Source organism: Aotus nancymaae, unplaced genomic scaffold (assembly GCF_030222135.1).
Source record: "Aotus nancymaae isolate 86718 unplaced genomic scaffold, 86718_ANA_hifiasm-v0.15.2.pri h1tg000011l, whole genome shotgun sequence".
In the NCBI taxonomy this organism is placed as follows: Eukaryota; Metazoa; Chordata; class Mammalia; order Primates; family Aotidae; genus Aotus; species Aotus nancymaae.
The window spans coordinates 54,180,790-54,195,649 of NW_026988422.1; the positions used below are offsets into that span (position 1 = coordinate 54,180,790).

The 14,860-nt window shown below is 40.2% G+C and overlaps 1 protein-coding gene across 3 annotated transcripts in view; it reads left to right on the forward strand.

The window, feature by feature from the left end:
* Nucleotides 1-14,860, forward strand: part of ADAM21 (ADAM metallopeptidase domain 21) — a 28,722-nt gene that overhangs the window by 5,096 nt on the left and 8,766 nt on the right. The window contains exon 2 of one of the 3 annotated variants that reach the window (XM_064374991.1): nt 10,811-10,877. The exons of 1 other annotated variant lie outside the window; for it this stretch is intronic. The gene's annotated coding sequence lies outside the window, so the exon portion shown is untranslated. Of the gene's footprint in view, nt 1-187; nt 1,331-10,810; nt 10,878-14,860 lie in introns of those variants that run through there. One more of the 3 variants, XM_021675047.2, reaches the window with a different exon arrangement.

Sequence of the window (14,860 nt, forward strand, 5' to 3'; positions counted from 1 at the left end):
TCATTACTTTACATCTATACTGAACTTTTCTCTGTTTCTCAAATACATTTGGTTTTGCTTAGGTCTTTTCATTTGCTGTGCCATCTGCCCCGCTGCTTCTTGTTCCCTGCTTTATCTCCAGTATGTATAAGAGTTGCCAACACAAACTTGGCTTTTTTTTTTTTAATTATTTTTTTTTTGTAGCAATAGGTCTTGCTGTGTTGCCCAGGCTGATCTAAAATTCCCCACCTCAGGCAATCCTCTTTCCTCAGCCCTCACAAAGGGTTGGGATTACAGGTATAAGCTACCATGTCTGGCCTCATAGTAGGCTTTCAATGAATAAATGAATTTTAGTGATGATAAAACTTAAACTCAGTCACTTGCTAAAGGTCACATTGCAGTTGTCATTTGCTGTCTCATCACCTGCTGCAGTCAATAGTGTCCTAGTTTTACTGCCTGAATTTCTCTCAGCTGTTCTCACTGACATTGCTGATGCACTCAGAATGAGTCACATACACCAGTGAAATGGAAGAGAAAACCTAGAAGTAAACCCATACATCTACAATGGATTCATTTTTTGACAAAGATGCCAAGAACATACCTTGGGGAAAAGACAGTCCCATTGTTAAATAGTGCTAGGAAAACTGGATGACCACATGCAGAAGAATGAAACTGGACCCCCTACATCTCAACATATACAAAAAATCAAATCAAAATGGACTAAAGACTTTTATCTAGGACCTCAAACTATGAAACTGCTACAAGAAAATATTGGGGGAAACTCTACAGGACACTGCTCTGGGCAGAAACTTACTGAGTCATACCCCAGAAGCACAAGCAATCAAAGCAAAAATGGACAAACAGGATCACATCAAGTTAAAAACATCTGCAAAGGAAAGGAAACAATCAACAAAGTGAAGAGACAACCCACAGAATGGGAGAAAATATTTTCAAACCACTTATATGACAAGGGATTAATAACTAGAATATGTAAGGAGCTCAAAAAACTCTCTCGGGAAAAAAATCTAATAATTTGATTTAAAAAATGGAGAAAATATCAATAAACCTTTCTCAAAAGAAGACACACTAATGGCAAATAGGTATATGAAAAGATGCTCAACATCATTGATCATCAGCAAATAGAACTATAATGAGATGTCTTTTTACCCCAGTTAAAATGGCTTTTATCCAAAAGACAGGCAATAACAAATCCTGGCAAAGATGTGGAGGAAAGGGAACCTTTGTACACTGTTGGTGGGAATGTAAATTAGTACAACCACTATGGAGAAGAGTTTGGAGGTTCTTCAAAAAACTGAAGATAGAGTTACCATAAAATCCACTAATCCCACTGGTAGGTATTTAGCCAGAGGAAATGAAATCAGTATACCAGAGATGTCTGCACTCCCATGTTTTTTGCAGCACTATTCATAATGGCCAAGATTTGGAAGCAAGGTAGTGTCCATCAGCAGATGAATGGATAAGGAAAATAGTACTCCATTGTATATATGTATTACACAACTCCTGGTCTCTATGGAACTTTTATGGTTTGCTACATTGTGTATATATAATACATATACCCAATGGAGTACTATTTAGCCATAAAAATAATACTATCATTTGCAACAACATGGATGGAACTGGAGGTCATTATATGTGACTTCCATGTTGTGCTAACTAAGCAACGAAGGTTGAGATGACAAAAGCTCCTTATAAATCAGAGCTGCTTCTTAAGAGAAACCCCCGCTGAGAGTTGGCACAGTCAGACAGGGAGAATCCTGCTTGTCACTTTGTATGTCAAGTTCCCAGCCTTTTGGCTGGCTGCCAGACATGACTTGACAATCATGTTCCCCAAGTGGCAGAGACCAGAGAGAGAAATTCGCACTTGGTTACAAAGCCAAGCTCTCAAGACATACAACAAAATGAAATGAGATTTTTCTTATGATTTTCCACCTTACAACAAACTACCCAAAAAGACAAAAGGAAAGCAAAGACTAACTCCGGGGGTGGGGGAAAGGATCAAACGAAAAACAAGACTACTCATAAACACCAGAGTCACTTTGCCCCCAAAACTAGTTCATATAAATGTTTTGTCCTGCCAGTTTAAATTTAGAGGGGAAAAGAGGAAGAAAAGAGTCTTACCACTCTCAACTTGACTACAGGCAGAGATTCCCCACAGGCAGAGATCCAGCAGACTGACAGTGTTAAGAATTCTTACTTTTGCCAGCTTTTTGTCAGAGCGCCAGGATTTCAGGTGCAGCAGTTTCGAGCAAGCAGTGTTCCAGGCAGTTTTGTGCCACATTGGGCACCAAAATTTGTAGGGAATGTTACAGATCACTTCCACCCATCTCTGACTGGGTCTAGGAATGATACTGACACAAGACAGATTAAGAGGAGAAAAGGATACAAGTTTTATTATGTTTTACATGCACAGGGGGATCCTCACAAGAGAGTGAAGGTCTGAAGAAATGGCCAAATCAGAAAGCTTTTATATTGTTTAGACGAAGAACAATACATCTATGAAAAAATGACAGGACAAAGGGATCTAGACTAAGGGCAGTAATTCCAGGAAGGTCCCTAGGATATATACTGGGGAGGGGTAAAGCTAGTAGAAGGTAAGGGCTATTAAGTTTCTTTGTATAGGTCCATTGCAGCATCATTTCCGGTCTCTGGTGATAGGGTTATTGTCTTGTCCTAGTACAGGAAAATCATCTTTCTCTATAGAACTTTTTTTTTTCTTTTTTAGACAGAGTCTCGCTCTGTCACCCAGGCTGGAGTGCAGTGATGCGAACTCAGCTCACTACAGCCTCCACTTCCCAGGCTCAAGCAATTCTCATGCCTCAGTGTCCTGAGTAGTTGGGATGATAGGCATGTGCCACCACACCTGGATTTTCTTTTTTTTTTTTTCTTTTTCTTTTTTTTTTTTTTTTTTTGAGACAGAGTTTTGCTCTGCTGCCCAGGCTGGAGTGCAGTGGCACAATCTTGGTTCACTGCAACCTCTACCTTCTGGGCTCAAGCAATTCTCTAATTCTCCTGCCTCTGCCTCCTGAGTACCTGGGATTACAGATGTGCACTACCATGGCCTGGATAATTTTTGAGAGACAGGGTTTCACCATGTTGGCCAGGCTGGTCTCGAACTTCTGACCTCAAGTGATCCACCTGCCTTGGCCTTCCAAAGTAATTTTTGTATTTTTAGTAGAGACAGGGTTTTGCCATTTTGGCCAGACTGGTCTTGAACTCCTAGTCTGTATGGAACTTTTATGGTTTGCTACATTTGGGAACCAGCAGGTCAAATGGCTATTTTTGGAAATGCAGTTTTTGAAGTACTTTCAGCTTGAAATAATCAGTATGCCAATTTGGCATATTTTGGGGTGGCATATCCTTAACTTCTTCACATGACAGCCTGGACCCACAGCAAGGTCATTTCTTGTTTTGGGCCCTATTCAAAGATGACCACTTCATTATTATCTAGTATATGGGCCAGAGTAGTAGCCACAGGTGGAAATGTTTGCTTCAACAACCCATGGAGGAATATAGCAGGCACCGACTTTTTCTTTGTGATAGGGAATGCAAAATGAAGCAATTTGCCTTTACTTTGAGGGTATATCCCACCATGGCTTTAACCTCTAGACCCCTAAATGCCCCTAGACCCATAAATACTCTAATATAAAGTATCATGTCCCCAAATCTTTCCTAGCCCTGGAATGCATATCTCTTAATAAGATCTCCAGTGAACCAACAATGCAGCCCCATAAGCATGATACTCGATGAAATGAATCTGAAGAAGGTTTTCTATATGTTCAAACAGTTTAGATCTCTTTAGATTATATTATGTCAGAGGCAGGTGAGTTAACATAGCCCTGGAGGCAAACCCGTAAATAAATATCTGTGTCCATGCTGTATGAGTGCAGATTTTTTCTGATGGCTCTTTTATGATCAAAATAGGAAATAACACATTTTCAGTTCATCGGCTGCATCCAGTGCACCCGAGGCCATATTAATCTGATCCAGCATGTTTATCTGGTGAAGAGGCTAAAATGAAGACACATAACATATGCTTTACTATGAAGTTGTATTATCAGGATTAGGCTAGCCTCAGAATATGAATTTGGAATCTATTTTTTTTTCTTTTTTTTTTTGGTTTTAATTTTAGGTTTGGGAGAACATGTGAAGGTTTTTTACATAGATAAACATGTGTCATGGGGCTTTGTTGTACATATTATGAAAGCCCAGTGCCCAGTAATTATCTTTTCTGCTCCTCTCCCTCCTTCCAACTTCCCCCCTCAAGCAGACCCTAGTGTCTGTCATTTCCTTCTTTGTGTTCTTAAGTTCTTACCGTTTAGCTTCTACTTATAAGTGAAAACGTGATATTTGGTTTTCTATTCCTGCGTTAGTTTGCAAAGGATGATAGCCTCCAGTTCCATCTATATTCCCACAAAACACATGCTCTCATTCTTTTTTTATGGCTGCATAATATTCCATGGTGTATATGTACCACATTTTCTTTTTTTTTAATTGTATTTTAGGTTTTGGGGTACATGTGAAGAATATGCAAGATTGTTGCATAGGTACACACGTGGCAGTGTGATTTGCTGCATTCCTCCCCTTCACCTATATCTGGCGTTTCTCCCCATGATATCTCTCCCCAACTCCCCACCCCCTGCTGTCCCCTCCCCTATTTCCCCCCAACAGACCCCAGTGTGTAGTGCTCCCCTCCCTGTGTCCATGTGTTCTCATTGTTCAACACCTGCCTATGTATGTACCACATTTTCTTGATCCAATCTGTCATTAATGGGCATTTAGGTTGATTCCATGTCTTTGTTATTGTAAACAGTGCTGCAATGAACTTTCATGTGCATGTGTCTTTATGGTAGAATGCTTTCTGTTCCTTCCTCTGGATATATACTCAGTAATGGGACTGCTGGGTTGAATGGTTGTTCTGATTCTAGATCTTTGAGCAATCACCATACTGTTTACCACAATGGTTGAACTAACTTACACCCCTACCAACAGTGTATAAGGGTTCCCTTTTCTCCGCAACCTCACCAGCATGTTACTTTTTGACTTTTTCCTGAAAGTTTAAAAAAAAATTTTTTTATTTTTTAAATTTTTATTTTACTTTAAGTTCTGGGATACATGTGCAGAATGTGCAGGTTTGTTAAATAGGTATACATGTGTCATGGTGGTTTGCTGCACCTATTAACCCTCCATCTAGGTTTTAAGCCCCACATGCATTAGGTATTTGTTCTAATGCTCTCCCTTCCCTTACCCTCTACCCCACAACAGGCCCCGGTGTGTGATGTTCCCCTCCTTGTATCCATGTGTTCTCATTGTTCAACTCCCACTTATGAGTGAGAACGTGGTGTTTGGTTTTCTGTTCCTGTGTTAGTTTGCTGAGGATGATGGTTTCCAGCTTCAACCACGTCCATGCAAAGGACATGAACTCATTCTATTTTATACCTGCATAGTATTCCATGCTGTATATGTGCCACATTTTCTTTATCTAGTCTATCGTTGATGGAGATTTGGGTTGGTTCCAAGTCTTTGCTATTGTAAATAGTGCTGCCATAAACATATGTGTGCATGTGTCTTTATAGGATATATCCTTTGGGTATATACCCAGTAATGGGATTACTCGGTCAAATGGTATTTCTGGTTCTAGATCCTTGAGGAATCGCCACACTGTGTTCCACAATGGTTGAACTAATTTACATTCCCACCAACAGTGTAAAAGTGTTCCTATTTCTCCACATCCTCTCCAGCATCTGTTGTCTCTGATTGCCATTCTAACTGGCGTGAGATGGCATCTCATTGTGGTTTTGATTTGCATTTCTCTAATGACCAGTGATGCACTGTTTGTCATGTTTTTTGGCCACATAAATGCTTTCTTTTGAGAAGTGTCTGTTTATATCCTTCACCCACTTTTTGATGGGTTGTTTATTTTTTTCTTATAAATGTCTAAGTTCCTTGTAGAATCTGGATATTAGACCTTTATCAGATGGATAGACTACAAACATTCTCTCCCATTCTCTAGGTGGCCTGTTCACTCTCATGATAGTTTCTTTTGCTGAGCAGAAGCTCTTTAGTTTGATTAGAAACCATTTGTCAATTTTGGTTATTGTTGCAATTGCATTGGTGTTACAGTCATGAAGTCTTTGCCATGACTATGTCCTAAATGGTGTTGCCTAGGTTTTCTTCTAGGGTTTTTATGGTTTTAAGTTTTACATTTAAGTCTTTAATCCATCTTGAGTTAATTTTTGTATAAGGTGTAAGGAAGGGGTCCAGTTTCCATTTTCTGCATATGGCTAGCCAGTTTTCCCAGCACCATTTATTAAATAGAGAATCCTTTTCCCATTGCTTGTTTGTGTCAGGTTTGTCTAAGATCAGATGGTTGTAGAGGTGTGGTGTTATTTCTGAGGTTTCTTTTCTGTTCCTTCGGTCTATATATCTGTTTTGGTACCAGTATCGTGCTGTTTTGGCTACTGTAACCTTGTAGTGTAGTTTGAAGTCAGGTAGCATATGCCTCCAGCTTTGTTCTTTTTGCTTAGGACTGTCTTGGCTATATCAGAGCTTTTCTGGTTCCATATGAAATTTAAGGTAGTTTTTTTCTAGTTCTGTGAAGAAAGACAGTGGTAGCTTGAGGGGAATAGCATTGAATCTATAAATTACTTTGGGCAGCATGGCCATTTTCATTATATTGATTCTTCCTATTCATGAGCATGGAATTTTTTTTTTTCCATTTGTTTGTGTCCTCTCTTATTTCTTGAGCAGTGGTTGGTAGTTCTTCTTGGAGAGGTTTTTTATGTCCCTTGTAAGTTGTATTCCTAGGTATTTTTTTCTCTTTGTAGCAATTGAGAATGGGAGTTCAGTTATGATTTGACTCTGCTTGTCTATTATTGGTGTATAGGAATGGCTGTGATTTTTGCAAACTGATTTTGTATCCTGAGATTGCTGAAGTTGCTTATCAGCTTAAGGAGTTTTTGAGTTAAGATGATGGAGTTTTATAAATATACAATCATGTCATCTGCAAACAGAGACAATTTGACTTCCTCTCTTCCTGTTTGAATACTTTTAAATTTTTTTTTCTCTTGTCTGATTGCCCTGACCAGAACTTTCAGTATTATGTTGAATAGGAGTGGTGATAAGGGCATCCTTGTCTTGTGCCGGTTTTCAAAGGGAATGCTTCCAGCTTTTGCCCATTCAGTATGATATTGGCTATGAGTTTGTCATAAATAACTCTTATTATTTTTAGATATGTTCCATCAGTACCTAGTTTATTGAGTATTTTTAGCATGAAGGGGTGTTGAGCTTTATCAAAGGCCTTCTCTGCATCTATTGAGATAATTGTGGTTTCTGTCATTGGTTCTGTTTATGTGATGGATTTACATTTATTGATTTTTATATGTTGAACCAGCCATGCATCCCAGGGATGAAGCCAACTCCATCATGGTCGATAAGCTTTTTGATGTGCTGCTAGATTCTGTTTGCCAGTACTATATTGAGGATTTTTGCATCAATGTTCATCAGGGATATTGGACTGAAATTTTCTTTTTTTTTTTTTTTTGTTGCATCTATGCCATGCTTTGGTGTCAGGATTATGCTGGCCTTATAAAATAAGTTAGGAAGAAGTCTCTCTTTTTTTGTTGTTTGGAATAGTTTCAGAAGGAATGGTACAAGCTCCTTTTTCTACCCGATGTAGAATTCGGCTGTGATTCTGTCTGGTCCTGGGTTTTTCTTGGTTGGTAGGCTGTTAATTAATGCCTCAATTATAGAACTTGTTATTGGTCTATTCAGGGATTCAACTTCTTCCTGGTTTAGTCTTAGGAGGGTGTATGTGTCCAGGAATTTATCAATTTCTTCTAGATTTCTAGTTCATTTGTGTAGAGGTGTTTATAGTATTTTCTAATGGTAGTTTGTATTTCTGTGGGATCAGTGGTGATATCTCCTTTATCATTTTTTACCATGTCTATTTGATTCTTCTTTCTTTGCTTCTTTATTAGTCTGGCTAGTGGTCTATCTATTCTGTTAGTATTTTCAAAAAACCAGTTCCTGGATTTATTGATTTTTTGAAGGGGTTTTCGTGTCTCTATCTCCTTCAGTTCTTCTCTGATTTTAGTTAGTTCTTGTCTTCTGCTAGCTTTTGAATTTCTTTGCTTTTGCTTCTCTAGTTCTTTTAATTGTGATGTTAGGGTGTTGATTTTAGATCTTTCTCACTTTCTGACATGGGCATTTAGTGCTATAAATTTTCCTCTTAACGCTGCTTTAGCTGTGTCCTAGAGATTCTGGTACTTTGTGTCTTTGTTCTCATTGGTTTCAAAGAACTTATTTATTTTTGCCTTAATTTTGTTATTTATCCAGTAGTTATTCAGGAGCACATTGTTCAGTTTCCATGTAGTTGTGCAGTTTTGAGTGAGTTTCTGAATCCTGAGTTGTAATTTGATTGCACTGTGGTCTAAGAGACTGTTTCTTATGATTTCTGTTATTTTGCATTTGCCGAGGAGTCTTTTACTTCCAATTATGTGGTCAGTTTTAGAATAAATGTGGTGTGGTGCTGAGAAGAATGTATTTTCTATAGATTTGGGGTGGAGAGTTCTGTAAATGTCTATTAGGTCTGCTTGGTCCAGATCTGAGTTCAAGTCCTGAATATCCTTGTTAATGTTCTGTCCCATTGATCAGTCTAATATTGACAATGGAGTGTTAAGTCTCCCACTACTATTGTGTGGGAGTCTAAGTCTCTTTGTAGGCCTCTAAGAACTTGCTTTATGAATCTTGGTGCTCCTGTATTGGGTACATACATATTTAGGATAGTTAGCTCTTCTTGTTGCATTGATCCCTTTACCATTATGTAATGCCCTTCTTTGTCTCTTTTGATCTTTGTTGGTTTAAAGTCTGTTTTGTCAGACACTAGAATTGGAACCCCTGTTTTTTTTTTTTTTTTTGCTTTCCATTTGCTTGGTAAATATTTCTCCATCCCTTTTTGTTTGTTTCTTTGTTTTTTCTTTTTTTGTTGTTTTTTTATTTTTGCATCCCTTTATTTTGAGCCTATGTGTGTCTTTGCACATGAGATGTGTCTCCTGAATAAAGCACACTGATGGGTCTTGACTCTTTATCCAACTTGCCAGTCTGTGTCTTTTAATTGGGACCTTTAGCCCATTTACATTTAAGGTTAATATTGTTATGTGTGAATTTGATCCTGCCATTATGATACTACCTAGTTATTTTGCCTGTTAGTTGATGCATTTTCTTCATAGCATTGATGGTCTTTACAATTTGGTATGTTTTTGCAGCATCTGGTACCAATTGTTCTTTTTCATGTGTAGTGCTTCATTCAGGAGCTCTTGTAGTGCAGGCCTGGTGCTGACAAAATTCCTCAGCATTTTCTTGTCTGTATAGGATTTTTGTTTCTTTTTCATTTATAAAGCTTATTTGGCTGGATATGAAATTCTGGGCTGAACATTCTTTTCTTTAAGAATGTTGAATATTGGCCCCCACTTTCTTATGGCTTGTAGAGTTTCTGCAGAGAGATCTGCTGTTAGTCTGATAGACTTCCCTTTGTAGGTAACCTGACCTTTCTCTCTGGCTACCTTTGACATTTTTTCCTTCTTTTCAGCTGTGGAGAATCTGACAATTATTTGTCTCAGGTGCTCTTCTCGAAGAGTATCTTAGTGGTGTTATCTGTATTTCCTGAATTTGAATGTTGGCCTGTCTTGCTAGGTTGGGGAAGTTCTGGATAATATCCTGAAGAATGTTTTCCAACTTGGTTCCATACTCCCTGTCACTTTTAGGTACACCAATCAAATGTAGGTTTGGTCTTTTCACATAATCCCATATTTCCTGGAGGCTTTGTTTATTCCTTTTCATTCTTCTTTCTCTAATGTTGTATTAATGCTTTATTTCATTAAGTTTATCTTTAATCTCTAATATCCTTTCTTCCACTTGATCAATTTGGCTATTGATACTTGTATATGCTTCATGAAGTTCTTGTGCTATGTTTTTCAGTCCCATCAGGTAATTTATGTTCTTCTCTAAACTGGTTATTCCAGTTAGCAGTTCCTGTAACCTATTATCAAGGTTCTTAGCTGCCTTGCATTGGGTTAGAACATGCTCCTTTAGCTCAGAGTTTGTTATTACCGACCTTCTGAAGCCTACTTCTGTCAATTCATCAAACTCATTGTTTATTCAGTTTTGTGCCCTTGCTGGAGAGGAGTTGCAATCATTTGGAGGACAAGAGGCATTCTGGTTTTTGGAATTTTTATGCTGGTTTTTCCTCATCTTTGTGGATTTATCTACTTTTGATCTTTGATGCTGATGGCCTTTGATAGGATTTTTGAGTGGGCATACTTTTTGTTAGGTTGATATTATTGCTTTCTGTTTGTTAGCTTTTTTTTTTCCCTAACAACCAGGCCCCTCTTCTGCAGGTCTGCTGGAGTTTGCTGGAGGTCCATTCTAGACCCTGTTTGCCTGGGTATTACCAGCAGAGGCTGCAGAACAGCAAAGATTGCTGCCTGTTCCTTCCTCTGGAAGCTTTGTTCCAGAGGGGCACCCGCCTGATGCCCAGTAGAGCTCTCCTGATGAGGTGTCTGTTGACCCCTGCTGGGAAGTGTCTCCCAGTCAGGAGACACAGGGGTCAGGGACCCACTTGAGGAGGTAGTTGGTCTCTTAGCAGAGCTCGAGCACTGTGCTGGGAGATCTGCTGCTCTCTTCAGAGCCAGTAGGCAGGAATGTTTGTCTGCTGAAGCTGCACCCATAGCTGTCCCTTCCCCAGGTGCTCCATCCCAGGGAGATGGGAGTTTTATCTGTAAGTCCCTGACTGGGGTTGCTGCCTTTCTTTCAGAGATGCCCTGCCCAGTGAGGAGGAATCTAGAGAGGCAATCTGGCCACAACCACTTCGCTGCGCTACAGTGAGTTCCACATGATTTCTAGTTTTATATCGCTGTGGTCAGAAAAGATACTTGGGATGATTTTCGTCTTCTAAATTTGTTAAGACTTATATTGTGGCCTAAAACATAATCTATTCTGGATAATTTTCTGTGTGTAATTGAGAGGTATGTGTATTCTGCTGTAATGGCTGGGCACAGTGGCTCATGCCTATTATCCCAACACTTTGGGAGGACAAGGTGGGAGGATCACTTCAGGCCAGATGTTACCAGCCTTGGCAACATAGCAAGATCTTGTCTTTAAAAAAAAAAAAATTACATGAGTGTGGTGGCATGCACCTCTCATCCTGGGTAGTTGGAAGGTTTAAGCAAAGGGTCACTTGAGCCCAAGAGTTCAAGGTTGCAATGAGCAGATTGTGCCACTGTTCTCTAGCCTGGGTGACAGAATCAGAATGAGTCCCTGTCTCTAAGAATTAATAATAATTTAAAAATAAAGTGTTGAGGATCCAAGATGGCCAAATAGGAACAGCTCTGGATTGCAGTTCCCAGCAAAAATGCAGAGGGTGGGTGATCACCACATTTCCAAACAAATTTTTACTGCCCACAGACCAGGAGATTCCTGGGCGGAAAAGTGCCGTGAGTCTCCAACATGGCTGTTTCAGCCAGCTCAGTGGGTCTCCGCACAAAAACTCACACAAATCTGGGCACCGTTTCAACTGGTGACTGGAACGCCTGGGAGACAGAGTTGCCCGTTCAACTGAATCAAAGGGGCTGAAACAGGGAGCCAGGTGATCTGGCCCAGCTGTTCCCACCCCCACAAAGGCCAGCAATCTGAAACGCTCTGGACTGAGAGTTTCACAGCAAGCACAGCTGGACCTGGGATGGTCCAGCTCTGTCAGGGGGAAGGGCATCCGCCATTACCAAGTCAGCCCACCACTACTGAGGCAGTCCACCATTACTGAGGTAGTCCACCATTGTCAAGGCAGCCCACCAAAACTGAGGCAGTCTGCCATTACTGAGGCAGTTCTAACTATACCCCTATAAACAAAACTGCAAGGAAGTTCACACAGCAGCTGGGCAGAGCCCATGACAGCTCAGCAACGCCTCTGCTGGCAGACTGTGCTAGGCTACCTCCTCGCTGGTCAGGCCATCTCTGAAAAAAGGCAGCAGAATGACAGTAACTTATAAATAAAGCCCCACCTTCCTGGGACAGAGCACCTGGGGGAAAAAAAAAGGCAGTTATGAGTTCCGCTGCAGCAGATTTAAATGTACCTGCCCAGCAGCTCTGAACAGAACAACGGAGCTCACAGCTCAGCACTTGAGCTCCTATAAGGGACAGACTGTCTCCTCAAGCAGCTCCCCAACCCCTGTATAACCAAAGAAACACCTCACAAAGGAGAGCTCAGGCTGACTTCTGGCTGGTATCCTTCTGGGACAAAGATAACAGAAGAAGAAACTGGCAGAAACCTTACTGTTCTTCAGCCACTGCAAGTGATCCTCAGGCAAGCAGGGTCTGGAGTGGACCTCCAGCAGTCCTATAGCAGGGGGGCCTGACTGTTAGAAGGAAAACTAAGAAACAGAAATAAATAACTTTATCAGCAAGAAAAAAGGACATCCTCTCAGAGATGCCATCTGAAAGTCACCAACGACAAAGACCACAGGTAGATAAATCCACAAAGATGGGAAGAAACCAGTGCAAAAAGGATGAAAATACCAAAACCAGAATGCCTGTCCTCCTCCAATGGATCACAACTCCTCACCAGCAAGAGAACAAGGCTGGATGGAGAATGAGTCTGATGAACTGACAGAAACAGAGTTCAGAAGGTGGGTAATAACAAACCTCTCTGAGCTAAAAGATCATGTTCTAACCAAAAGCAAAGAAACTAAGAACCTTGAAAAAAACGTTTGACGAAATGCTAACAAGAATAAACAGCTTAGAGAAGAATATAAATGAATTGATGGAGCTGAAAAACACAACACAGGAACTTCGTGAAGCATACACAAGTTTCAATAGCCAAATCGACCAAGTAGAAGAAAGGATATCAGAGATTGAAGATCAACTCAATGAAATAAAATGAGAAGGCAAGATTAGAGAAAAAAGAGTAGAGAAAAAAGAGTAAAAAGAAATGAACAAAGCCTCCAAGAAATACGGGATTATGTGAAAAGACCTAATCTGTGTTTGATAGGTGTACCTGAATGTGACAAAGAGAATGAATCCAAGCTGGAAAACATGCTTCAGGATATTATCCAGGTGAACTTCCCCAACCTACAAAGGCAGGCCAACATTCAAGTCTAGGAAATACAGAGAACACCACAAAGATAGTCCCCAAGAAGAGCAACCCCAAGGCACATAATCGTCAGATTCACCAGGGTTGAAATGAAGGAAAAAATGCTAAGGGAAGCCAGAGAGAAAGGTCTGGTTACCCACAAAGGGAAGCCCATAAGACTCACAGCAGATCTCTCAGCAGAAACCCTACAAGCCAGAAGAGAGTGGGGGCCAATATTCAGCATCCTTAAAGAAAAGAACTTAAATGCAAATCAAAACTACATTGAGATACCATCTCACGCCAGTTAGAATGGCGATCATTAAAAAATCTGGAGAAAACAGATGCTGGAGAGGATGTGGAGAAATAGGAACACTTTTACACTGTTGGTGGGAGTGTAAATTAGTTCAACCACTGTGGAAAACAGTGTGGCGATTCCTCAAGGACCTAGAAATAGAAATTCCATTTGACCCAGCAATCCCATTACTGGGCATATATCCAAAGGATTATAAATCGTTCTACTATAAGGACACATGCACACGAATGTTCATTGCAGCACAGTTTACAATAGCAAAGACCTGGAACCAGCCCAAATGCCCATCGATGATAGACTGGACAGGAAAAATGTGGCACATATATACCATGGAATATTATGCAGCCATTAAAAAGGAGGAGTTCACATCCTTCGTAGGGACATGGATGAACCTGGAAAACATCATTCTCAGCAAACTGACACAAGAACACAAAATCAAACACCACATGTTCTCACTCATAGGTGGGTGTTGAACAAGGAGAACACATGGACACAGGGAGGGGAGCACTATACACGGGGGTCTGTTGGGGGAGGGGGGATAGTGGGGGGGGTGGGGAGTTGGGGAGGGATAGCATGGGGAAAAATGCCAGATATAGGTGAAGGGGAGGGAGGCAGCAAATCATACTGCCAGGTGTGCACCTGTGCAACAACCTTGCATGTTCTTCACATGTACCCCAAAACCTAAAATGCAATAAAAAAAAAAAAAAAAAAAAAAAGAACTGGTTAAAAAAAAAAAAAAAAAAAAAAAGAAAAGAACTTTCAACCTAGAATTTCATATCCAGCCAAACTAAGCTTCATAAACAAAGGAGAAATAAAATCCTTTATGAACAAGCAATTGCTCAGAGATGTCATCACCACCAGGCCTGCTTTACAAGAGCTCCTGAAAGAAGCACTAAACACAGAAAGGAACAACCAGTACCAGCCACTCCAAAAACATACCAAATGGTAAAGAGCATCGACACAATGAATAAACTGCATCAACTAATGGGCAAAACAAGCAGCTAGCATCAAAATGGCAGGATCAAATTCACACATAACAATATTAACCTTAAATGTAAATGGGCTAAATGCCCCAATCAAAAGACACAGACTGGAAAATTGGATAAAATGTCAAAACCATTGGTATGCTGTATCTAGGAAACGCATCTCACGTGCAAGGATATACATAGGCTCAAAATAAAGGGATGGAGGAAGATCTACCAAGCAAATGGAGAGCAAAAAAAAGCAAGAGTTGCAATCCTAGTCTCTGGTAAAATAGACTTTAAGCCAACAAAGATCAAAAGAGACAAAGAAGAACATTACATAATGGTAAAGGGATCAATGCAACAAGAAGAGCTAACAATCCTAAATACATATGCGCCAATACAGGAGCACCCAGATACATAAAGCAAGTTCTTAATTACCTACAAAGAGACTTAGACTCCCACACA